The sequence below is a fragment of the Musca autumnalis genome, unplaced genomic scaffold (genome assembly GCF_047663935.1).
Source record: "Musca autumnalis isolate F117 unplaced genomic scaffold, ASM4766393v1 scaffold_5, whole genome shotgun sequence".
In the NCBI taxonomy this organism is placed as follows: domain Eukaryota; kingdom Metazoa; phylum Arthropoda; class Insecta; order Diptera; family Muscidae; genus Musca; species Musca autumnalis.
The window spans coordinates 123,982,102-124,008,483 of record NW_027412088.1 but is presented as its reverse complement, the minus strand read 5'-3'; the positions used below and the strand labels follow the sequence as shown (position 1 = coordinate 124,008,483).

At 36.5% G+C, this 26,382-nt stretch overlaps 3 long non-coding RNA genes across 3 annotated transcripts; 2 read left to right on the top strand and 1 right to left on the bottom strand.

Annotated features, from left to right (window-relative positions):
* The first annotated feature begins 3,312 nt into the window (after nt 1–3,312).
* LOC141405419 (uncharacterized) lies at nt 3,313–5,426 on the top strand. Its single transcript, XR_012413198.1, has 2 exons — nt 3,313–3,544; nt 3,614–5,426. It is a non-coding gene; the product is annotated as an uncharacterized lncRNA (long non-coding RNA).
* A 728-nt stretch (nt 5,427–6,154) lies between these two features.
* On the bottom strand, nt 6,155–8,250 carry LOC141405441 (uncharacterized). Its single transcript, XR_012413199.1, has 2 exons — nt 8,034–8,250; nt 6,155–7,964 (listed from the first exon to the last, which is right to left on the bottom strand). It is a non-coding gene; the product is annotated as an uncharacterized lncRNA (long non-coding RNA).
* A 4,874-nt stretch (nt 8,251–13,124) lies between these two features.
* LOC141405397 (uncharacterized) lies at nt 13,125–15,238 on the top strand. The gene is made up of 2 exons (XR_012413195.1): nt 13,125–13,356; nt 13,426–15,238. It is a non-coding gene; the product is annotated as an uncharacterized lncRNA (long non-coding RNA).
* The last annotated feature ends 11,144 nt before the right edge of the window (nt 15,239–26,382 follow it).

Sequence of the window (26,382 nt, the reverse complement as noted above, 5' to 3'; positions counted from 1 at the left end):
CATAAGTACGAATTTTCAAAACTGCTTCCATTCTACTCTCTAACAGCAGCCTTAATTCAAATTTCAGGATTCCAACTATATCCGTTCAGCCTATATCCAAATTGTACCAAATTTTGTACCCTTTAGTACTTTTCGTACCCAAATGTACGAATTTTCAAAACTACTTCCTTTCTACTCTCTAACATCAGGATTCCAACTCTATCCGTTCGCCTGAATCATAATTGCACCAATTTTAGTATCATTTATTACTTTTCGTACCCATAAGTACGAATTTTCAAAACTACTCCCATGCTACCCTCCAACTGTAGCTTTAATTCAAAAATTTTAGGATTCCAGCTGTATCCGTTCAACCTATATCCAAATTGTACCAAAGTTAGTACCATTTAGTACTTTTTGTACCCATAAGTACGAATTTTCAAACTACTTCCATTTTACTCTCGAACAGTAGCCTTAGTTCAAAATTTCAGGATTCCAACTCTATCCGTTCGCCCAAATCATAAGGGTACCAAATTTAGTACCATTTAGTACTTTTCGCACCCATAAGTGTCAAAACTACTTCCATTCTACTCACCAACAGTAACCTTAGTTCAAAATTTCAGGATTCCAGCTCTATCCGTTCGCCCAAATCGTAATTGTACCAAATTTAGTACCATTTAGTACTTTTCATACCCATGAGTACGAATTTTCAAAACTACTTCAATTTAACCCTCCAACTGCAGCCTTAATTCAAAATTTCAGGATTCCAGCTCTATCCGCTCAGCCTAAATCCAAATTGTACAAAATTTAGTACCATTTAGTACTTGTCGTACACATAAGTACGAATTTTCAAAACTACTTCCATGCTACCCTCCAACTGTAGCCTTAATTCAAACATTTCAGGATTCCAGCTCTATCCGTTCAACCTATATCCAAATTGTACCAAATTTAGTACCCTTTAGTACTTTTCGTACCCATAAGTACGAATTTTCAAAACTATTTCCATTCTATTCTCTAACATCAGCCTTAATTCAAATTTCAGGATTCCAGCTCTATCCGTTCGCCTAAATCGTAATTGTTCCAAATTTAGTATCATTTAGTACTTTTCGTACCCATAAGTACGAATATTCAAAACTACTTTCGTTCTACTCTCCAAGAATAGCCTTAGTTCAAAATTTCAGGATTCCAGCTCCATCCGTTCGCCCAAATCGTAATTGTACCAAACTTAGTATCATTTAGTACTTTTCGTACCCATAAATACGAATTTTCAAAACTACTTCCGTTCCACTCTCTAATAGCAGCCTTAATTCAAATTTCAGGATTCCAGCTCTATCCGTTCGCCTAAATCGTAATTGTTCCAAATTTAGTATCATTTAGTACTTTTCGTACCCATAAGTACGAATTTTCAAAACTACTTTCATGCTACTCTCCAACAGTAGCCTTATTTCAAAATTTTAGGATTCCAGCTCTATCTATTCGCCCAAATCGTAATTGTACCAAATGCAGTACCATATAGTAATTTTCGTACTCATAAGTACGAATTTTCAAAACTACTTTCGTTCTACTCTCCAACAGTAGCCTAGGTCAAAATTTCAGGATTCCAGCTCCATCCGTTCGCCCAAATCGTAATTGTACCAAATTTAGTACTTTTCGTACCCATAAGAACGAATTTTAAAAACTACTTCCATTCTACCCTCCAACTATATCTTTAATCCAAAATTTCAGGATTCCAGCACTATCCGTTCGCTTAAATCATAATTGTACTAAATTTAGTATCATTTAGTACATTGCGTACCCATAAGTACGAATTTTCAAAACTACTTCCATTCTACTCACCAACAGTAACCTTAGTTCAAAATTTCAGGATTCCAGCTCTATCCGTTCGCCCAAATCGTAATTGTACCAAATTTAGTACCATTTAGTACTTTTCATACCCATGAGTACGAATTTTCAAAACTACTTCAATTTAACCCTCCAACTGCAGCCTTAATTCAAAATTTCAGGATTCCAGCTCTATCCGCTCAGCCTAAATCCAAATTGTACAAAATTTAGTACCATTTAGTACTTGTCGTACACATAAGTACGAATTTTCAAAACTACTTCCATGCTACCCTCCAACTGTAGCCTTAATTCAAACATTTCAGGATTCCAGCTCTATCCGTTCAACCTATATCCAAATTGTACCAAATTTAGTACCCTTTAGTACTTTTTGTACCCATAAGTACGAATTTTCAAACTACTTCCATTTTACTCTCGAACAGTAGCCTTAGTTCAAAATTTCAGGATTCCAACTCTATCCGTTCGCCCAAATCATAAGGGTACCAAATTTAGTACCATTTAGTACTTTTCGCACCCATAAGTGTCAAAACTACTTCCATTCTACTCACCAACAGTAACCTTAGTTCAAAATTTCAGGATTCCAGCTCTATCCGTTCGCCCAAATCGCAATTGTACCAAATTTAGTACCATTTAGTACTTTTCATACCCATGAGTACGAATTTTCAAAACTACTTCAATTTAACCCTCCAACTGCAGCCTTAATTCAAAATTTCAGGATTCCAGCTCTATCCGCTCAGCCTAAATCCAAATTGTACAAAATTTAGTACCATTTAGTACTTGTCGTACACATAAGTACGAATTTTCAAAACTACTTCCATGCTACCCTCCAACTGTAGCCTTAATTCAAACATTTCAGGATTCCAGCTCTATCCGTTCAACCTATATCCAAATTGTACCAAATTTAGTACCCTTTAGTACTTTTCGTACCCATAAGTACGAATTTTCAAAACTATTTCCATTCTATTCTCTAATATCAGCCTTAATTCAAATTTCAGGATTCCAGCTCTATCCGTTCGCCTAAATCGTAATTGTTCCAAATTTAGTATCATTTAGTACTTTTCGTACCCATAAGTACGAATATTCAAAACTACTTTCGTTCTACTCTCCAAGAATAGCCTTAGTTCAAAATTTCAGGATTCCAGCTCCATCCGTTCGCCCAAATCGTAATTGTACCAAACTTAGTATCATTTAGTACTTTTCGTACCCATAAATACGAATTTTCAAAACTACTTCCGTTCCACTCTCTAATAGCAGCCTTAATTCAAATTTCAGGATTCCAGCTCTATCCGTTCGCCTAAATCGTAATTGTTCCAAATTTAGTATCATTTAGTACTTTTCGTACCCATAAGTACGAATTTTCAAAACTTGTTATGTTAACCTAGCATAACTTTTGTCATAGTTGGGGCGACGGCGTACGAACGCTTTGCATTGTGTGCAACGGGTAGTACGCATTTATCTTCCCCAGTTCCCTGCATATTTGTGCAATGTGGCAACATTGCGTATTGAATGACAAGTCATTCGCGCGGAGTTGTTCATTTAACAAAATTTTTCGCAAGAAGCAGAAGTCCAGCAGTAAGCTGAAAATTATTTCTCTCCTGTGGCGGTGAAAATAAGAAATTAAATTGTAGTTTCGTGTTCGCAGAAAAGTTAAATTTTGCAAAATTCCAAATAAAGGAAAATTTATCAATAAATTGTGACAAATCATTGCGAGTCTTTATACTGAAAAGGGGTGAGTGTTACGAACACTACCAACGAGTCCTAAAGAGGAAGAAACTTAATAATTTCTTCTGCTTTGTAGCAATTATACGAATTGTGCAGACCGCATGGTATCGACTTGGTGGTCCACCAACACGAGGCAAGCCACAATTCCCGCCCAGCTAACATTTCCTTGTATGAAACCCAATTGAAATAAATTTATTGGAATTTAAGCAACATACCGGATACACTGAACGGAATTAGTTGTCAGTTTCTTGCTTCTGCAAATTTATTTTTGGAAATTCAAAGGCAACTCCCAGCCGGTCTCATGACCACAGCCAACAACTAATTACCGCCATTGGAGCAATTTGGCGAAACACCAGTTTTTGTGATTTTTCTGCAAACCTATTCTTTGGAAACCTCAAGAAGCTGAAGAATAGCGGTCGCTCAATGGTCACCATCATAGCCGGCATCAACTGTACTTTCACAGCAATATCCTGGTCAACCATGGCTATCCAGGCTCAACTGCTGAAATAAATTATTAAGAACAGCCCACTTTCAAGATAAGTACCAGTGTTAAGTGTGAAAACTAATCTATTAGTGTTGTCCTGTGGTGCGACTGTACTCATTACCAGCTACATTTTGATCAAGAATCCAAACTTCTCCGCCACAGGCGGGGAAGTATGTGATGTACTCTTGCTTTTCCTAATTCGTATCGACGGTCAGCCGATACACCTCAGAATATTTAATTGAATTTTACTTGATTTATTGGTGTCTAAGACATAATCTATTTAGATCTTGTATAGTCAATGTTTGTGTGAATGTATGTGCATATATATACGTGTGTTCTAGAATATAACGGTCCTCACCCGAACAAGAATTGCAACAATATAACGGTCAACTTACAGTTATCAAATCTCGTGGTGATTTTTTTTTTCTCATTGAATTTTTGTTTAATTTTATAACAAAGCCTCAATATTTTATATTGAAATGAGTTGAAAATTGTTAAGCGATTGGAATACTTCGCTTAGTTCATATTCAAAGAGTGAGATCCCCACGGATTTTGATCAAATCAGGCAGCAAGAATTTTCCTCAATTGGGGAAGAAAACATAGCTGGATTTGATTTTCGTTTAAGCTAATTTTGTTCGGGATGAAAATGATTAAATTCAGTTTTGAGACAGAACAATAGTATACAAAAGTACCAAGTTTTAACCGGCGGTTGAAAAGACCAATATTTCCTTTGGCACAAGGATACGTATATGTATGAATGTGCATAATAATATAGTTAATTGCCAATTGTAAACCAAAATATAAATTGATTTGCCAGTTCATCAGCATTATTATTAAATTAAAATTTACCCTGCAGTTGGTATGTAGATATTAGCACGGGGTGCTGTAAGAAATTTTAATATTATTCTGCAATTAACCTATTGAACTTTATATATGTTTTCGGTTGACAATAAAGTCAACATATACAAAAACTTTTATTATTAAATTTAGCATTCAAATCAAATGATTCTATACAAATGAAATGAATTAAATTTTGCAATTATCTTGATATTATGAGATTTATGTAAAATGTCAGTCCCATCAACCTATACTTTTAATCCATGATTAAAAGGAAACCAACATATACATTTATTTCGATTCCACCCAGTGAGCTCATTAGGCTAGGAAATTAGTGAGTCTAAATTACATTTGGTGCACAGTGGTACCCTGTATGGGAGTGACATTGAGTCATCTGTTGATGATTGTATGCACTTTAAATTGAATTCTATATACAATTACGATATCTGTTGAACTTTATGAATTTTAATATTAGTCATAACTAAACCTAAGGTTATCCTAAGTAAATTATAATGAGTTTTTTTTTGTCATCCATGACGATGAATAAAATAATGGAATGAAACTCGAATTATATTGGACATTATGATGTTTTAAGAAAAAGGTCAATTAAGGTAAGGTAAAGGTTGAGTAAGCCAGATGAATTTTGGGGGTCTTCAGTTATTGGAGGTCCATATGGGGGTTCTTATGGAACCCATGGGTGGGCATAAGGGATACCCAACAACACCTTGGGGTATCCACTACAATAACAACGACTACTTAGCGCTTCAACGACAACCAAAATAATTTTACTGAGTGGTATAACATAACTTTTTTTTTTTGTAAGTGTATACGAGTGCGGCCGACTGAGCCAACCGGTATAAATTTATGTTTTCTTGCGATTGCCATTGCCATCTGGTGATTTTTAACAAACCACACTCGTTCGTACAACATTACAAAATGGCGCCCAACGTGGGTTGTTAAAAATCACCAGATGGCAATGGCAATCGCAAGAAAACATAAATTTATACCGGTTGGCTCAGTCGGCCGCACTCGTATACACTTACAAAAAAAAAAAGTTATGTTATACCACTCAGTAAAATTATTTTGGTTGTCGTTGAAGCGCTAAGTAGTCGTTGTTATTGTAGTGGATACCCCAAGGTGTTGTTGGGTATCCCTTATGCCCACCCATGGGTTCCATAAGAACCCCCATATGGACCTCCAATAACTGAAGACCCCCAAAATTCATCTGGCTTACTCAACCTTTACCTTACCTTAATTGACCTTTTTCTTAAAACATCATAATGTCCAATATAATTCGAGTTTCATTCCATTATTTTATTCATCGTCATGGATGACAAAAAAAAACTCATTATAATTTACTTAGGATAACCTTAGGTTTAGTTATGACTAATATTAAAATTCATAAAGTTCAACAGATATCGTAATTGTATATAGAATTCAATTTAAAGTGCATACAATCATCAACAGATGACTCAATGTCACTCCCATACAGGGTACCACTGTGCACCAAATGTAATTTAGACTCACTAATTTCCTAGCCTAATGAGCTCACTGGGTGGAATCGAAATAAATGTATATGTTGGTTTCCTTTTAATCATGGATTAAAAGTATAGGTTGATGGGACTGACATTTTACATAAATCTCATAATATCAAGATAATTGCAAAATTTAATTCATTTCATTTGTATAGAATCATTTGATTTGAATGCTAAATTTAATAATAAAAGTTTTTGTATATGTTGACTTTATTGTCAACCGAAAACATATATAAAGTTCAATAGGTTAATTGCAGAATAATATTAAAATTTCTTACAGCACCCCGTGCTAATATCTACATACCAACTGCAGGGTAAATTTTAATTTAATAATAATGCTGATGAACTGGCAAATCAATTTATATTTTGGTTTACAATTGGCAATTAACTATATTATTATGCACATTCATACATATACGTATCCTTGTGCCAAAGGAAATATTGGTCTTTTCAACCGCCGGTTAAAACTTGGTACTTTTGTATACTATTGTTCTGTCTCAAAACTGAATTTAATCATTTTCATCCCGAACAAAATTAGCTTAAACGAAAATCAAATCCAGCTATGTTTTCTTCCCCAATTGAGGAAAATTCTTGCTGCCTGATTTGATCAAAATCCGTGGGGATCTCACTCTTTGAATATGAACTAAGCGAAGTATTCCAATCGCTTAACAATTTTCAACTCATTTCAATATAAAATATTGAGGCTTTGTTATAAAATTAAACAAAAATTCAATGAGAAAAAAAAAATCACCACGAGATTTGATAACTGTAAGTTGACCGTTATATTGTTGCAATTCTTGTTCGGGTGAGGACCGTTATATTCTAGAACACACGTATATATATGCACATACATTCACACAAACATTGACTATACAAGATCTAAATAGATTATGTCTTAGACACCAATAAATCAAGTAAAATTCAATTAAATATTCTGAGGTGTATCGGCTGACCGTCGATACGAATTAGGAAAAGCAAGAGTACATCACATACTTCCCCGCCTGTGGCGGAGAAGTTTGGATTCTTGATCAAAATGTAGCTGGTAATGAGTACAGTCGCACCACAGGACAACACTAATAGATTAGTTTTCACACTTAACACTGGTACTTATCTTGAAAGTGGGCTGTTCTTAATAATTTATTTCAGCAGTTGAGCCTGGATAGCCATGGTTGACCAGGATATTGCTGTGAAAGTACAGTTGATGCCGGCTATGATGGTGACCATTGAGCGACCGCTATTCTTCAGCTTCTTGAGGTTTCCAAAGAATAGGTTTGCAGAAAAATCACAAAAACTGGTGTTTCGCCAAATTGCTCCAATGGCGGTAATTAGTTGTTGGCTGTGGTCATGAGACCGGCTGGGAGTTGCCTTTGAATTTCCAAAAATAAATTTGCAGAAGCAAGAAACTGACAACTAATTCCGTTCAGTGTATCCGGTATGTTGCTTAAATTCCAATAAATTTATTTCAATTGGGTTTCATACAAGGAAATGTTAGCTGGGCGGGAATTGTGGCTTGCCTCGTGTTGGTGGACCACCAAGTCGATACCATGCGGTCTGCACAATTCGTATAATTGCTACAAAGCAGAAGAAATTATTAAGTTTCTTCCTCTTTAGGACTCGTTGGTAGTGTTCGTAACACTCACCCCTTTTCAGTATAAAGACTCGCAATGATTTGTCACAATTTATTGATAAATTTTCCTTTATTTGGAATTTTGCAAAATTTAACTTTTCTGCGAACACGAAACTACAATTTAATTTCTTATTTTCACCGCCACAGGAGAGAAATAATTTTCAGCTTACTGCTGGACTTCTGCTTCTTGCGAAAAATTTTGTTAAATGAACAACTCCGCGCGAATGACTTGTCATTCAATACGCAATGTTGCCACATTGCACAAATATGCAGGGAACTGGGGAAGATAAATGCGTACTACCCGTTGCACACAATGCAAAGCGTTCGTACGCCGTCGCCCCAACTATGACAAAAGTTATGCTAGGTTAACATAACAAACCCGAACATGTGGGCGTAGGCCTGCCGAAGCCTCACTGATTCGGGAAGTTAACCTAAGTGTGTAGAGGTGGGGAAGAACCGCGACCCTGATATATAATAATCACAAACAGAAGAAAAATAAAGCCGGGCATTTATTTTGTTGGCACCATATGCTGTAGGTCTTTGGAATGATATACCCCTATTTTCTTTCCTTTTAAGTCTTCAATTTCGTATAGTGAACTTCCGATCTGTCTGGCAACTCTACACTTGACAAACTTTTGACACAACTTCGAATTAAGATGGCGCGAAGCGTCACTCAAAACGAAGTTGCGTCTCAGTATTTCCTGTCCCGGTTTGTAAACTATTTCGCGAGCTCGAGTGTTATACCGTGTTGCTGACTTTTCGTAGCAATCGTGAATTTTCGATTTAATCTTGTCTCGAACTAATTGTAAGACGTCGTGTTTCGAGATTATATCCACCGCGCCGTCTTCTAGAATGCCTAGTTTGTTCGCCAACTCATATTCGCTCGCGTGTGTAATCATATTTGAACCAAACAATGAAAAATATGGCGAACAGCCAAGTGAAGTGTGTAAAGTTGATCTAAGGGAGCATTCTATTGCGGATAAATATCTATCCCAGTCCCTTTGATCCTCCGAAACGTACGTCCGAATCGCCGCTATAATGCTCCGATTGACCCTCTCGGAGGCATTCGCTTGCGGCGCGTAAACCGCGTTTCGTATCGGAGTGCAACCATACTTATTCAAAAACGAAATGAACTCATGAGAGACAAACTGTTTTCCATTGTCGGAATGGATTAATTGTGGCACACCAAATTTATGGAAAACCTCGGTTTCTAAAAATTTAATAACATTTTTCGTGTTGGCTTTCGCGAGTGGCTTCAATAGAACAAATTTCGTAAGGTGATCTAAAACAATCAGTATAAAGGCGTTACCTAACCTCGACCTCGGAAACGGTCCAATGAAATCTATGAAAATCTTTTGCCATGGTCGGTCAGTTATTGTTTCATTTCCCATTTTGGCCCTCAATATTTTGTTAGGAGCTTTTGTCTCCTTACAAACAATACAACAGTTGATAAAGTCACGGACTTGCTTTGCCATTTTGGGCCAATAAAAATATTGACGAAGTGCCGCGATCGTTCGTCCTATACCGCAGTGAAGTTTCGTTGAAGACATGTGAACATTCTTAATTAAATCCTCGGTTAAAGCTGTTGGGACCCAAAGCTTCCAAATAAAATTTTCGTGAACCGGGTTACCGTCCGAAGGAAGTGTCTTTTTATACACGAAATCGCCAGACACTTTTAAATCGGGTAAACTTTCTTGGTTCTCGAGAACCATAGCAATCAGCTGAGAATATTCTTCATTCTTAAATTCATCCGAAGACAAATCAATTAAAGGCTTTTCGTTATCAAGCATATTCAATTCATCCAAGTGTACTCGTGACAGCGTATCGGCGACGACGTTTTGAGAACCCTTTCGGTGCTGTATCTCAAAGTTGAAAGCCTGAAGCTTCAAGCTCCATCTTGCCAACCGTCCGCTGAGATCTTTCTGTCCCATCAGCCATTTCAAGGCGCTGTGATCCGTAACTACAGTGAACGGCATAAGTTCAATAAAAGGACGAAATTTTTTAATGGCGCTTATGACCGCTAAACATTCGCGCTCAGTTACACTGTAGTTACGTTCAGCCTTGGAAAGTTGCGCAGAATGAAAGGCGATGGGACGTTCCAGACCTTCAGCATCCAGCTGGTACAAGACTGCACCGAGGCCAATATTAGAAGCGTCGCATTGGACGTAAAAACGCTTATCGAAAACAGGATGATTGAGAACGGGACTGGTAGTCAAAGCTACCTTTAATTTATTGAAAGCTTGAATTGCTGGTTCATCAAAAGAGAAAGTTTTGCCCTTCTTAAGGGTATTGGTCATTGGTGCTGTAATCTCAGCATAATTCTGTATGAATCTCCTGAACCAGGAACACATCCCTAAGAAACGACGAACCTCTCGAGTCGTCTTAGGAATCGGAATATCTGTAATGGAGTCAATTTTCGACGGGTCCGGCTTAAGTTTGCCCTCACCTACAATGTACCCGAGGTACTTCAACTCTCGTCGACAAAATTTAGACTTCTTCACATTGATGGTCAAGTTCGCCCTTGACAGCATCTCACCAACCTTGCTTAGCAGCTCAACATGGGACTCAAAATCCGGCGAGACTACCAGCAAGTCATCGAGATATACGAAGACTTTGTTTTTCAGGTCCGGTGAGATCACACTATCCATTAACCGACATAACCGTTGGGCTGCGTTACACAACCCGAACGGCATGACGGTGAATTGATAGTGCGGTCTCCCCGGCCCTGAAAAACAAAGTCTTCGTATATCTCGATGACTTGCTGGTAGTCTCGCCGGATTTTGAGTCCCATGTTGAGCTGCTAAGCAAGGTTGGTGAGATGCTGTCAAGGGCGAACTTGACCATCAATGTGAAGAAGTCTAAATTTTGTCGACGAGAGTTGAAGTACCTCGGGTACATTGTAGGTGAGGGCAAACTTAAGCCGGACCCGTCGAAAATTGACTCCATTACAGATATTCCGATTCCTAAGACGACTCGAGAGGTTCGTCGTTTCTTAGGGATGTGTTCCTGGTTCAGGAGATTCATACAGAATTATGCTGAGATTACAGCACCAATGACCAATACCCTTAAGAAGGGCAAAACTTTCTCTTTTGATGAACCAGCAATTCAAGCTTTCAATAAATTAAAGGTAGCTTTGACTACCAGTCCCGTTCTCAATCATCCTGTTTTCGATAAGCGTTTTTACGTCCAATGCGACGCTTCTAATATTGGCCTCGGTGCAGTCTTGTACCAGCTGGATGCTGAAGGTCTGGAACGTCCCATCGCCTTTCATTCTGCGCAACTTTCCAAGGCTGAACGTAACTACAGTGTAACTGAGCGCGAATGTTTAGCGGTCATAAGCGCCATTAAAAAATTTCGTCCTTTTATTGAACTTATGCCGTTCACTGTAGTTACGGATCACAGCGCCTTGAAATGGCTGATGGGACAGAAAGATCTCAGCGGACGGTTGGCAAGATGGAGCTTGAAGCTTCAGGCTTTCAACTTTGAGATACAGCACCGAAAGGGTTCTCAAAACGTCGTCGCCGATACGCTGTCACGAGTACACTTGGATGAATTGAATATGCTTGATAACGAAAAGCCTTTAATTGATTTGTCTTCGGATGAATTTAAGAATGAAGAATATTCTCAGCTGATTGCTATGGTTCTCGAGAACCAAGAAAGTTTACCCGATTTAAAAGTGTCTGGCGATTTCGTGTATAAAAAGACACTTCCTTCGGACGGTAACCCGGTTCACGAAAATTTTATTTGGAAGCTTTGGGTCCCAACAGCTTTAACCGAGGATTTAATTAAGAATGTTCACATGTCTTCAACGAAACTTCACTGCGGTATAGGACGAACGATCGCGGCACTTCGTCAATATTTTTATTGGCCCAAAATGGCAAAGCAAGTCCGTGACTTTATCAACTGTTGTATTGTTTGTAAGGAGACAAAAGCTCCTAACAAAATATTGAGGGCCAAAATGGGAAATGAAACAATAACTGACCGACCATGGCAAAAGATTTTCATAGATTTCATTGGACCGTTTCCGAGGTCGAGGTTAGGTAACGCCTTTATACTGATTGTTTTAGATCACCTTACGAAATTTGTTCTATTGAAGCCACTCGCGAAAGCCAACACGAAAAATGTTATTAAATTTTTAGAAACCGAGGTTTTCCATAAATTTGGTGTGCCACAATTAATCCATTCCGACAATGGAAAACAGTTTGTCTCTCATGAGTTCATTTCGTTTTTGAATAAGTATGGTTGCACTCCGATACGAAACGCGGTTTACGCGCCGCAAGCGAATGCCTCCGAGAGGGTCAATCGGAGCATTATAGCGGCGATTCGGACGTACGTTTCGGAGGATCAAAGGGACTGGGATAGATATTTATCCGCAATAGAATGCTCCCTTAGATCAACTTTACACACTTCACTTGGCTGTTCGCCATATTTTTCATTGTTTGGTTCAAATATGATTACACACGCGAGCGAATATGAGTTGGCGAACAAACTAGGCATTCTAGAAGACGGCGCGGTGGATATAATCTCGAAACACGACGTCTTACAATTAGTTCGAGACAAGATTAAATCGAAAATTCACGATTGCTACGAAAAGTCAGCAACACGGTATAACACTCGAGCTCGCGAAATAGTTTACAAACCGGGACAGGAAATACTGAGACGCAACTTCGTTTTGAGTGACGCTTCGCGCCATCTTAATTCGAAGTTGTGTCAAAAGTTTGTCAAGTGTAGAGTTGCCAGACAGATCGGAAGTTCACTATACGAAATTGAAGACTTAAAAGGAAAGAAAATAGGGGTATATCATTCCAAAGACCTACAGCATATGGTGCCAACAAAATAAATGCCCGGCTTTATTTTTCTTCTGTTTGTGATTATTATATATCAGGGTCGCGGTTCTTCCCCACCTCTACACACTTAGGTTAACTTCCCGAATCAGTGAGGCTTCGGCAGGCCTACGCCCACATGTTCGGGTTTGTTATGTTAACCTAGCATAACTTTTGTCATAGTTGGGGCGACGGCGTACGAACGCTTTGCATTGTGTGCAACGGGTAGTACGCATTTATCTTCCCCAGTTCCCTGCATATTTGTGCAATGTGGCAACATTGCGTATTGAATGACAAGTCATTCGCGCGGAGTTGTTCATTTAACAAAATTTTTCGCAAGAAGCAGAAGTCCAGCAGTAAGCTGAAAATTATTTCTCTCCTGTGGCGGTGAAAATAAGAAATTAAATTGTAGTTTCGTGTTCGCAGAAAAGTTAAATTTTGCAAAATTCCAAATAAAGGAAAATTTATCAATAAATTGTGACAAATCATTGCGAGTCTTTATACTGAAAAGGGGTGAGTGTTACGAACACTACCAACGAGTCCTAAAGAGGAAGAAACTTAATAATTTCTTCTGCTTTGTAGCAATTATACGAATTGTGCAGACCGCATGGTATCGACTTGGTGGTCCACCAACACGAGGCAAGCCACAATTCCCGCCCAGCTAACATTTCCTTGTATGAAACCCAATTGAAATAAATTTATTGGAATTTAAGCAACATACCGGATACACTGAACGGAATTAGTTGTCAGTTTCTTGCTTCTGCAAATTTATTTTTGGAAATTCAAAGGCAACTCCCAGCCGGTCTCATGACCACAGCCAACAACTAATTACCGCCATTGGAGCAATTTGGCGAAACACCAGTTTTTGTGATTTTTCTGCAAACCTATTCTTTGGAAACCTCAAGAAGCTGAAGAATAGCGGTCGCTCAATGGTCACCATCATAGCCGGCATCAACTGTACTTTCACAGCAATATCCTGGTCAACCATGGCTATCCAGGCTCAACTGCTGAAATAAATTATTAAGAACAGCCCACTTTCAAGATAAGTACCAGTGTTAAGTGTGAAAACTAATCTATTAGTGTTGTCCTGTGGTGCGACTGTACTCATTACCAGCTACATTTTGATCAAGAATCCAAACTTCTCCGCCACAGGCGGGGAAGTATGTGATGTACTCTTGCTTTTCCTAATTCGTATCGACGGTCAGCCGATACACCTCAGAATATTTAATTGAATTTTACTTGATTTATTGGTGTCTAAGACATAATCTATTTAGATCTTGTATAGTCAATGTTTGTGTGAATGTATGTGCATATATATACGTGTGTTCTAGAATATAACGGTCCTCACCCGAACAAGAATTGCAACAATATAACGGTCAACTTACAGTTATCAAATCTCGTGGTGATTTTTTTTTTCTCATTGAATTTTTGTTTAATTTTATAACAAAGCCTCAATATTTTATATTGAAATGAGTTGAAAATTGTTAAGCGATTGGAATACTTCGCTTAGTTCATATTCAAAGAGTGAGATCCCCACGGATTTTGATCAAATCAGGCAGCAAGAATTTTCCTCAATTGGGGAAGAAAACATAGCTGGATTTGATTTTCGTTTAAGCTAATTTTGTTCGGGATGAAAATGATTAAATTCAGTTTTGAGACAGAACAATAGTATACAAAAGTACCAAGTTTTAACCGGCGGTTGAAAAGACCAATATTTCCTTTGGCACAAGGATACGTATATGTATGAATGTGCATAATAATATAGTTAATTGCCAATTGTAAACCAAAATATAAATTGATTTGCCAGTTCATCAGCATTATTATTAAATTAAAATTTACCCTGCAGTTGGTATGTAGATATTAGCACGGGGTGCTGTAAGAAATTTTAATATTATTCTGCAATTAACCTATTGAACTTTATATATGTTTTCGGTTGACAATAAAGTCAACATATACAAAAACTTTTATTATTAAATTTAGCATTCAAATCAAATGATTCTATACAAATGAAATGAATTAAATTTTGCAATTATCTTGATATTATGAGATTTATGTAAAATGTCAGTCCCATCAACCTATACTTTTAATCCATGATTAAAAGGAAACCAACATATACATTTATTTCGATTCCACCCAGTGAGCTCATTAGGCTAGGAAATTAGTGAGTCTAAATTACATTTGGTGCACAGTGGTACCCTGTATGGGAGTGACATTGAGTCATCTGTTGATGATTGTATGCACTTTAAATTGAATTCTATATACAATTACGATATCTGTTGAACTTTATGAATTTTAATATTAGTCATAACTAAACCTAAGGTTATCCTAAGTAAATTATAATGAGTTTTTTTTTGTCATCCATGACGATGAATAAAATAATGGAATGAAACTCGAATTATATTGGACATTATGATGTTTTAAGAAAAAGGTCAATTAAGGTAAGGTAAAGGTTGAGTAAGCCAGATGAATTTTGGGGGTCTTCAGTTATTGGAGGTCCATATGGGGGTTCTTATGGAACCCATGGGTGGGCATAAGGGATACCCAACAACACCTTGGGGTATCCACTACAATAACAACGACTACTTAGCGCTTCAACGACAACCAAAATAATTTTACTGAGTGGTATAACATAACTTTTTTTTTTTGTAAGTGTATACGAGTGCGGCCGACTGAGCCAACCGGTATAAATTTATGTTTTCTTGCGATTGCCATTGCCATCTGGTGATTTTTAACAAACCACACTCGTTCGTACAACATTACAAACTACTTTCATGCTACTCTCCAACAGTAGCCTTATTTCAAAATTTTAGGATTCCAGCTCTATCTATTCGCCCAAATCGTAATTGTACCAAATGTAGTACCATATAGTAATTTTCGTACTCATAAGTACGAATTTTCAAAACTACTTTCGTTCTACTCTCCAACAGTAGCCTAGGTCAAAATTTCAGGATTCCAGCTCCATCCGTTCGCCCAAATCGTAATTGTACCAAATTTAGTACTTTTCGTACCCATAAGAACGAATTTTAAAAACTACTTCCATTCTACCCTCCAACTATATCTTTAATCCAAAATTTCAGGATTCCAGCACTATCCGTTCGCTTAAATCATAATTGTACTAAATTTAGTATCATTTAGTACATTGCGTACCCATAAGTACGAATTTTCAAAACTACTTCCATTCTACTCACCAACAGTAACCTTAGTTCAAAATTTCAGGATTCCAGCTCTATCCGTTCGCCCAAATCGTAATTGTACCAAATTTAGTACCATTTAGTACTTTTCATACCCATGAGTACGAATTTTCAAAACTACTTCAATTTAACCCTCCAACTGCAGCCTTAATTCAAAATTTCAGGATTCCAGCTCTATCCGCTCAGCCTAAATCCAAATTGTACAAAATTTAGTACCATTTAGTACTTGTCGTACACATAAGTACGAATTTTCAAAACTGCTTCCATTCTACTCTCTAACAGCAGCCTTAATTCAAATTTCAGGATTCCAACTATATCCGTTCAGCCTATATCCAAATTGTACCAAATTTTGTACCCTTTAGTACTTTTCGTACCCATATGTACGAATTTTCAAAACTACTTCCTTTCTACTCTCTAACATCAGGATTCCAACTCTATCCGTTCGCCTGAATCATAATTGCACCAATTTTAGTATCATTTATTACTTTTCGTACCCATAAGTACGAAATTTCAAAACTACTCCCATGCTACCCTCCAACTGTAGCTTTAATTCAAAAATTTTAGGATTCCAGCTGTATCCGTTCAACCTATATCCAAATTGTACCAAATTTAGTACCATTTAGTACTTTTTGTACCCATAAGTACGAATTTTCAAACTACTTCCATTTTACTCTCGAACAGTAGCCTTAGTTCAAAATTTCAGGATTCCAACTCTATCCGTTCGCCCAAATCATAAGGGTACCAAATTTAGTACCATTTAGTACTTTTCGCACCCATAAGTGTCAAAACTACTTCCATTCTACTCACCAACAGTAACCTTAGTTCAAAATTTCAGGATTCCAGCTCTATCCGTTCGCCCAAATCGTAATTGTACCAAATTTAGTACCATTTAGTACTTTTCATACCCATGAGTACGAATTTTCAAAACTACTTCAATTTAACCCTCCAACTGCAGCCTTAATTCAAAATTTCAGGATTCCAGCTCTATCCGCTCAGCCTAAATCCAAATTGTACAAAATTTAGTACCATTTAGTACTTGTCGTACACATAAGTACGAATTTTCAAAACTACTTCCATGCTACCCTCCAACTGTAGCCTTAATTCAAACATTTCAGGATTCCAGCTCTATCCGTTCAACCTATATCCAAATTGTACCAAATTTAGTACCCTTTAGTACTTTTCGTACCCATAAGTACGAATGTTCAAAACTACTTCCATTTTACTCTCCAACTTAGTTCAAAATTTCAGGATTCCAACTCTATCCGTTTGCCCAAATCATAAGTGTACCAAATTTAGTACCATTTAGTACTTTTCGTACCCATATGTACGAATTTTCAAAACAACGTCCATTCTACCCTCTAACAGTAGCCTTAGTTCAAAATGTCAGGATTCCAAATCTATCCGTTCGCCCAAATCATAAGTGTACCAAATTTAGTACCATTTAGTACTTTTCGTACCCATATGTACGAATTTTCAAAACAACGTCCATTCTACCCTCTAACAGTAGCCTTAATTCAAAAATTTCAGGATTCCAGCTCTATCCGTTCAACCTTTATCCAAATTGTACCAAATTTAGTACCCTTTAGTACTTTTCAACCGTACCTTTTAACCTTGATTCTCACACCAAATTTCAACCTATAACCTTTATCCGTTCGCAAAGTACGAATTGGCACCAAATTTAGTACACTTTAGTACTCTTCGTACACTTATAGTTCGAATTTCTAAAAACCCTTTGTACTCTAAGTACGAATTTCCAAAACTCCTTAGTTCTACACTGCAACAGTATTGTCAATTCCGAATTTGAGGATTCCAGCTCTATCCTTTCACCCAAATCCAATTTGTTCTATATATAGTACCATTTAGCACTGTTCGTACACATAAGTAAAAATTTCCAAGAGTACCTCAATTCTATACTTCAACAATAATCTCAATTACGAATTCAGGATACGTTCACTCAAATCACCATCGAACCAAATTTTGTACCATTTAGTACTTTGGTCACTTCATCAGCGACACTCAGTCTAAATTTGAGGAATCAAGCTCTATCTGTTCACCCAAATACAAATTGTACTAAATTTACTACCACTTAGTACTGTTCGTACACATAAGTACGAATTTCCAAAACTTCCTCAATCCTACACTCCACCAGTAGTCTCAACTTCAAATTTCGAGATTCCAACTCTATCTGTTCACCCAAATCGTAATTGTACCAAATTTAGTACCACTTAGTACTTTTCGTACCCATAAGTACGAATTTTCAAAACTATTTCCATTCTATTCTCTAACATCAGCCTTAATTCAAATTTCAGGATTCCAGCTCTATCCGTTCGCCTAAATCGTAATTGTTCCAAATTTAGTATCATTTAGTACTTTTCGTACCCATAAGTACGAATATTCAAAACTACTTTCGTTCTACTCTCCAAGAATAGCCTTAGTTCAAAATTTCAGGATTCCAGCTCCATCCGTTCGCCCAAATCGTAATTGTACCAAACTTAGTATCATTTAGTACTTTTCGTACCCATAAATACGAATTTTCAAAACTACTTCCGTTCCACTCTCTAATAGCAGCCTTAATTCAAATTTCAGGATTCCAGCTCTATCCGTTCGCCTAAATCGTAATTGTTCCAAATTTAGTATCATTTAGTACTTTTCGTACCCATAAGTACGAATTTTCAAAACTACTTTCATGCTACTCTCCAACAGTAGCCTTATTTCAAAATTTTAGGATTCCAGCTCTATCTATTCGCCCAAATCGTAATTGTACCAAATGCAGTACCATATAGTAATTTTCGTACTCATAAGTACGAATTTTCAAAACTACTTTCGTTCTACTCTCCAACAGTAGCCTAGGTCAAAATTTCAGGATTCCAGCTCCATCCGTTCGCCCAAATCGTAATTGTACCAAATTTAGTACTTTTCGTACCCATAAGAACGAATTTTAAAAACTACTTCCATTCTACCCTCCAACTATATCTTTAATCCAAAATTTCAGGATTCCAGCACTATCCGTTCGCTTAAATCATAATTGTACTAAATTTGGTATCATTTAGTACATTGCGTACCCATAAGTACGAATTTTCAAAACTACTTCCATTCTACTCACCAACAGTAACCTTAGTTCAAAATTTCAGGATTCCAGCTCTATCCGTTCGCCCAAATCGTAATTGTACCAAATTTAGTACCATTTAGTACTTTTCATACCCATGAGTACGAATTTTCAAAACTACTTCAATTTAACCCTCCAACTGCAGCCTTAATTCAAAATTTCAGGATTCCAGCTCTATCCGCTCAGCCTAAATCCAAATTGTACAAAATTTAGTACCATTTAGTACTTGTCGTACACATAAGTACGAATTTTCAAAACTGCTTCCATTCTACTCTCTAACAGCAGCCTTAATTCAAATTTCAGGATTCCAACTATATCCGTTCAGCCTATATCCAAATTGTACCAAATTTTGTACCCTTTAGTATTTTTCGTACCCATATGTACGAATTTTCAAAACTACTTCCTTTCTACTCTCTAACATCAGGATTCCAACTCTATCCGTTCGGCTGAATCATAATTGCACCAATTTTAGTATCATTTATTACTTTTCGTACCCATAAGTACGAATTTTCAAAACTACTCCCATGCTACCCTCCAACTGTAGCTTTAATTCAAAAATTTTAGGATTCCAGCTGTATCCGTTCAACCTATATCCAAATTGTACCAAATTTAGTACCATTTAGTACTTTTTGTACCCATAAGTACGAATTTTCAAACTACTTCCATTTTACTCTCGAACAGTAGCCTTAGTTCAAAATTTCAGGATTCCAACTCTATCCGTTCGCCCAAATCATAAGGGTACCAAATTTAGTACCATTTAGTACTTTTCGCACCCATAAGTGTCAAAACTACTTCCATTCTACTCACCAACAGTAACCTTAGTTCAAAATTTCAGGATTCCAGCTCTATCCGTTCGCCCAAATCGTAATTGTACCAAATTTAGTACCATTTAGTACTTTTCATACCCATGAGTACGAATTTTCAAAACTACTTCAATTTAACCCTCCAACTGCAGCCTTAATTCAAAATTTCAGGATTCCAGCTCTATCCGCTCAGCCTAAATCCAAATTGTACAAAATTTAGTACCATTTAGTACTTGTCGTACACATAAGTACGAATTTTCAAAACTACTTCCATGCTACCCTCCAACTGTAGCCTTAATTCAAACATTTCAGGATTCCAGCTCTATCCGTTCAACCTATATCCAAATTGTACCAAATTTAGTACCCTTTAGTACTTTTCGTACCCATAAGTACGAATGTTCAAAACTACTTCCATTTTACTCTCCAACTTAGTTCAAAATTTCAGGATTCCAACTCTATCCGTTCGCCCAAATCATAAGTGTACCAAATTTAGTACCATTTAGTACTTTTCGTACCCATATGTACGAATTTTCAAAACAACGTCCATTCTACCCTCTAACAGTAGCCTTAGTTCAAAATTTCAGGATTCCAGCTCCATCCGTTCGCCCACGTCGTAATTGTACCAAATGTAGTACAATTTAGTACTTTTCGTAACCATAAGTACGAATTTTCAAAACTACTTCCATGCTACCCTCCAACTGTAGCCTTAATTCAAAAATTTCAGGATTCCAGCTCTATCCGTTCAACCTTTATCCAAATTGTACCAAATTTAGTACTTTTCGTACCCATAAGTACGAATGTTCAAAACTACTTCCATTTTACTCTCCAACAGTAACCTTAGTTCAAAATTTCAGGATTCCAACTCTATCCGTTCGCCCAAATCATAAGGGTACCAAATTTAGTACCATTTAGTACTTTTCGCACCCATAAGTACGAATTTTCAAAACTACGTCCATTCTACTCTCCAACAGTAGCCTTAATTCAAAATTTCAGGATTCCAGCTCTATTCGTTCAACCTTTATCCAAATTGTACCAAATTTAGTACCCTTTAGTACTTTTCGTACCCATAAGTACGAATGTTCAAAACTACTTCCATTTTACTCTGCAACAGTAACCTTAGTTCAAAATTTCAGGATTCCAACTCTATCCGTTCGCCCAAATCATAAGGGTACCAAATTTAGTACCATTTAGTACTTTTCGCACCCATAAGTACGAATTTTCAAAACTACGTCCATTCTACTCTCCAACAGTAGCCTTAATTCAAAATTTCAGGATTCCAGCTCTATCCGTTCGCACAAATCATAATTGTACCAAATTTAGTACCATTTAGTACTTTTCGTACACATGTGTACACTTTTCCTAAACCACCTCCTTATGTCAACCGTACCTTTTAACCTTGATTCTCACACCAAATTTCAACCTATAACCTTTATCCGTTCGCAAAGTACGAATTGGCACCAAATTTAGTACACTTTAGTACTTTTCGTACACTTATAGTTCGAATTTCTAAAAACCCTTTGGTGCACCTTTCTAACTCTCCATCAGTGACCTTCATTCCAAATTTCAAAGTTCTAGCTTTACCGGTTCGCCAAATACAAACGGTACTTTTAGTACCCTTCCAGTTCGAATTTCCAAAAACCAAGCCTTATCTGTCACCTTCGGACCAAGAGTGACCCTCACCCAAAATTTCATGATTCTAGCTTCAGCCGTTTCGTCTGGGCGTTGATGAATCAATCAGTCAATCAGTCAGTCAGTGAATCAGTCACTCTACTCTTTTATTAATATAGATTTCGTCTGGGCGTTGATGAATCAATCAGTCAGTCAGTGAATCAGTCACTCTACTCTTTTATTGTTATGTTCACTTTTCATTGTTGTACACAATATTTTAACACCCCACACTTTAATTTATAACACATTAGTTTGTGTGGAATCAAGGCGAATGGAAGAAGGGGACCCAGAAGCGAATTCAGGCGAATTAAGGCCGTCGTCTTCATTTGCGAAAATCCACGAAGGTTAGAAGAAAACGATAAAATATTCTTCGCGAAGCGTGAATAAAGACGTTGTACAAAAATATTCTTGGTAGAAGTGAAAAATTTTTATTTATTTTTTGATATCAATCATATTAATCAATAAATATTGCATATATTGCACCAGCGAAAACTGAGATAAAAATCAAACTAAAATATAGATAAAATCATGCAAAATTATAAAATACTAGCGGACCCGGCGAACTTCGTCTCGCTATTAAGGAATAAAATTTCATACAAAAACTCAATTTTCGATTTTTCCAATTTTCCGACTTTTCCAGAGAGATTTTCCAAAATTTTCTTCCGTAAAGACCTTCTCCTCGAAAATACGAATAAGTGACAACAAATTTTACAGAAATCGGCCTAGCCGTTCTCATTTTATGAATTACTATACATTTTTTACACCATTTTTATATATATAGATACGATAAGATTTTTAATCAATAAAATTAATTCATACAATTTTCTAATAAGTTCAAAAAAATAATATCTAAATAAATTTTAAAAATAATGTGTAAGAAAATAAATATGTATAGATTACACTGTGCTAGAGTGAAAATTTGCAGGGGTTCTGATGCATAAATTCGGTATTGTGGGAGTCCATGGGAGACGAAAACACCTTTGGTTTCTTCGTTCACTTCGTTTTTTGATTTTATAACGGTAAATGTAGTGAAAAACGGGGTTTCTTGGATTTCAACTTAAAACGGACATAACTTCTTTTTCCAACAACGGACTTTTACAGCTTATTTTTATTTAAAAGGTGAAAATCATGCCTTTTGAACAAGCCATAATTTTTAAAAATCGGGTAACAAATACTTAAGTTATAGTGATTTAAGTGTGACAAAAACACATTAAAAAACAGGAAAATGCATTTCCTCGTGCTCTAGGTTGCGTAGAAGATACCAATCTGCGTAATAAAATCAATGAAATCGGTTCAAAAATATATGAGTTATGGGATTTTTTGGGTTTTAACTTTTTGGTTTTTCCTTTATAAAATAATATAATACTTAAAAATTGCGCACAAGGTACCAATCTTTTATGAAGGAAAAACCAAAAAGTTAAAACACTAAAGATGGCTCACGCATATTTTAACCGATTTCATTGGTTTTCCTCATTTTGTAAAGCAAACTAAATTTCCTTCTTGATAAAAGTAAATTATTATGCAGTTTGGTTTCTTCTACGCAGCCTAGAGCACGAGGAAAAGCATTTTCCTGTTTTTAACGCTTTTTTGTCACACTTAAATCACTACAACTTAACAATTTCTTACCCGATTTTTAAAAATTATGGCTTTTTCAAAAAGCATGATTTTCACCTTTTAAATAAAATATAATCGTTGTGGAAAAAAGAAGTTATGTGCTTTTTAAGTTGAAAATCCAAGAAACCAAGTTTTTCACTACATTTGCCGTTATAAAATCAAAAAACGAAGTGCTCAAAAAAACCAAACCAAACACCTTTTTTTAGTGTGCAGTCAAGTGGAAGCAGAACTCTCCATCCGCGAGCTAAGTCGAAGCATAACAAAAAGTACCACATCCGCTTAATTGAACTGCCACAAAGGTAAATACACATTCAAACGGGTTACATCTTTCAATAGAGCTATCAGAGCTATTGTGCAAGCTTTCCCAACGAGACGTCGATGCCGAACGTATCCTGGGATATGCTTTACTACTGAAGATTACTACTGCGGAAAATATAGATGCTAAACGTAGAATTATGGTGTCGGCTCAAAAGAAATTTTATCCATTTGATTATGAACAACTACTTCAAAAGAAACCACTTAACAAAAAGAACACAATTATGTGCATGAACCGCTTCTTTGACGAAGGAGGACTCATGAGGGACATCCTGTCCTTTTACCCACAAAATGTGGCCTAACAAAGCTTTTAATCCAACATACTCACGAAATTTGATGCACTCAGAACTTAACATTATACTCAGACCCACTCCAAGGCTTCGAAGTCTCATACGAAAGTGCATACAAGAATGTACAAATGCACCATTTACAAGCAGAAGTTTCAGAATCACCTCATGGGAGCTCTTTCAAGATAAAAAGTCACATTTTCCCTCTCTTTCACTTATACGTGAAGAGTATGAAGCCTCATTTAAAAAGGTCATTGTAAACTGCAATTTTACATTTGTAGAGTTTACGACGTTCCACATACGTATTGAAGCTGTACTTAACTCAACACCGTTGTGCTCAGAATCGGCAGATACAAATAAATTGGTCCCCCCTGACCCCTGGTCCCTTTTTGCTAGAAGCGAATTTAACATCTCACCCTGAGGCTTGCCCAACAATACCCATGAAATCTATCTCATACATTAACAGATGTCAACGGTTAAAGGCACTTCACCATATATTTGGTCAGAGATGGAAAGGAGAATATGTCATTGCATTGCAAAGGAGATACAAGTGGAAAACTTGCAGAGACAATTTGAAGGAAGGCGAGTTAAGTGGCGTCTAGGACGAATCACTCAAACTTTTACTGGCAAAGATAATAATGTGCGAGTAGTGGAGATCAGAGATGGTCTGCTTGAAGATTTTTTAGGTTTTCGACGGTAAGAAAGTTGTAACGTCGCAAAACGTCATATACCCGTAGAAAACGTATAAAAAGTTTTAAACGTCATAAACCTCAAAAAATGTATCTTACCATCATATTTTTCCCTTAATATTAATTCTGCAAGCCTGTCTCTGTGAAGAGCGTCCGTACTTTTTTGAAAATAACAGCATATTTTTATTAATATTTTAATTGTTTAAATAACTGAAATAATTGAACAATAAATTGGATTACGCACTAAGCACGCCATCTACAATATATTCCGAACACTACCACTTCTTTACGTATGATCCAAAGAATTTGCGGGTGGAGTAATAAACAAGCATACATATGTATAATGTCCATATAATAAAAAAATATATATATAATGTACATTTTAGAGTGAAATCTTTGTATGTCTGTTTTTTAATAAATAGGATAAAAAAACGTAATAATAATAAAATGAGTTTTATTATTATGAAAAAGCATAGATTTTTAGGTTATAAAATTCGTTTGTTTATTCTGTCAAAAACTTTGTTTGTTTGGGTAGGTTTACGACGTATGTAATATACGTCAGAAACGTATGTCAGATACATCATAGTTGCAGACAGACCATCTCTGGTCTCACTGTTCGCTCAGTCGTTAAGGAGTGCCTTTTTTCCATTACCGCGGATCAACCGCTTCCAGATCCTAAGGGTGATGATGAATTGTCCAAAAGGCTGATGATGAATTGTCCGGAATCATCCCTTGAAATTTTGCTTCACCTTCCCCAAGAAGTTATTGTCAAAACGCCGCCAGGTACTAGAAGGGCATGTATTCGGCGGTTAATGTACCCGCAGCAACATACAATTTTTAAATAACTCATCCCATCGGTGCCTCATAATCACTTCTCCGCTTAACCACCAGATTCTTGCCGAGAGTATTTTGAAACCATGTTCACCAGCAGAAAATCACTGTTTTGCCACGAAAATGTTACATAGAGGAAGAACCAAAAATGGAAATATAAAAAAGAGGTGGAAATAAATAAAAATTATTTAAATTTAAATGTAAACAAAAATCAACGGTCTTCCACTTTAATCCTCTCAATAGTTATGCAAACAGCAAAGATTAATCCAATGGGTTTAATAGATACTGTGGGTTAATCTTCATAAGTGAAAACGAGCTATAAGTCCTACCGATAGTAACATTGTTGAAAACTTTTATTTATTTATTATTCATAATTTTGCGTTTTAATTTGTTATAGTTTCTGGTTTTGGTTATGGAAAACAAGAACGTAAGTAACTAGAGTTTGGGAATTTCCGACATTTCTCATTCCAGGGAGGGAGGAGGTTGTATATAATATATGTTTCCCATGGGCATTGAATAATTTAGATTTAAATTATTGTTTGTTAACAATGGGTTAACACATTTTAGTCCTTAAAGGGTTAACCTCGTTTAGATCTGTCAACGTCAATGTCAACAGATTTCAACGACTGGCGGAAGCCTCCAACTTCCTTCATGTTATGATCGTTGACATTTTACTTATTCTCGTCTCTTCTATCCCTCGATACGAAGTCGCGCTCCCCCGCTATTGTGCAAACCAGGTAATCTGTCTTACCAACCCTTATTTATTATTATTAATAAACTCGGCCTTTGCCATTATTTTTTAAAACTAAAACTTAACTATTGTGTTATTTATTTATTTATTTATTGGTTTGGGCTTTGCATATTTCCCCGCATTGCACGATGGAGCCAATGACAGGTTTTCGAGGCAACAAATCACTGGGGAAAGCTAGACCTTCCAAATTTTGTACAGATGTTTATAATGGGTTTAGAAACTAATATGCCAAATTTGGTTCATATCGGTTCATATATACATATAGCTCCCGTATATATGTTCGC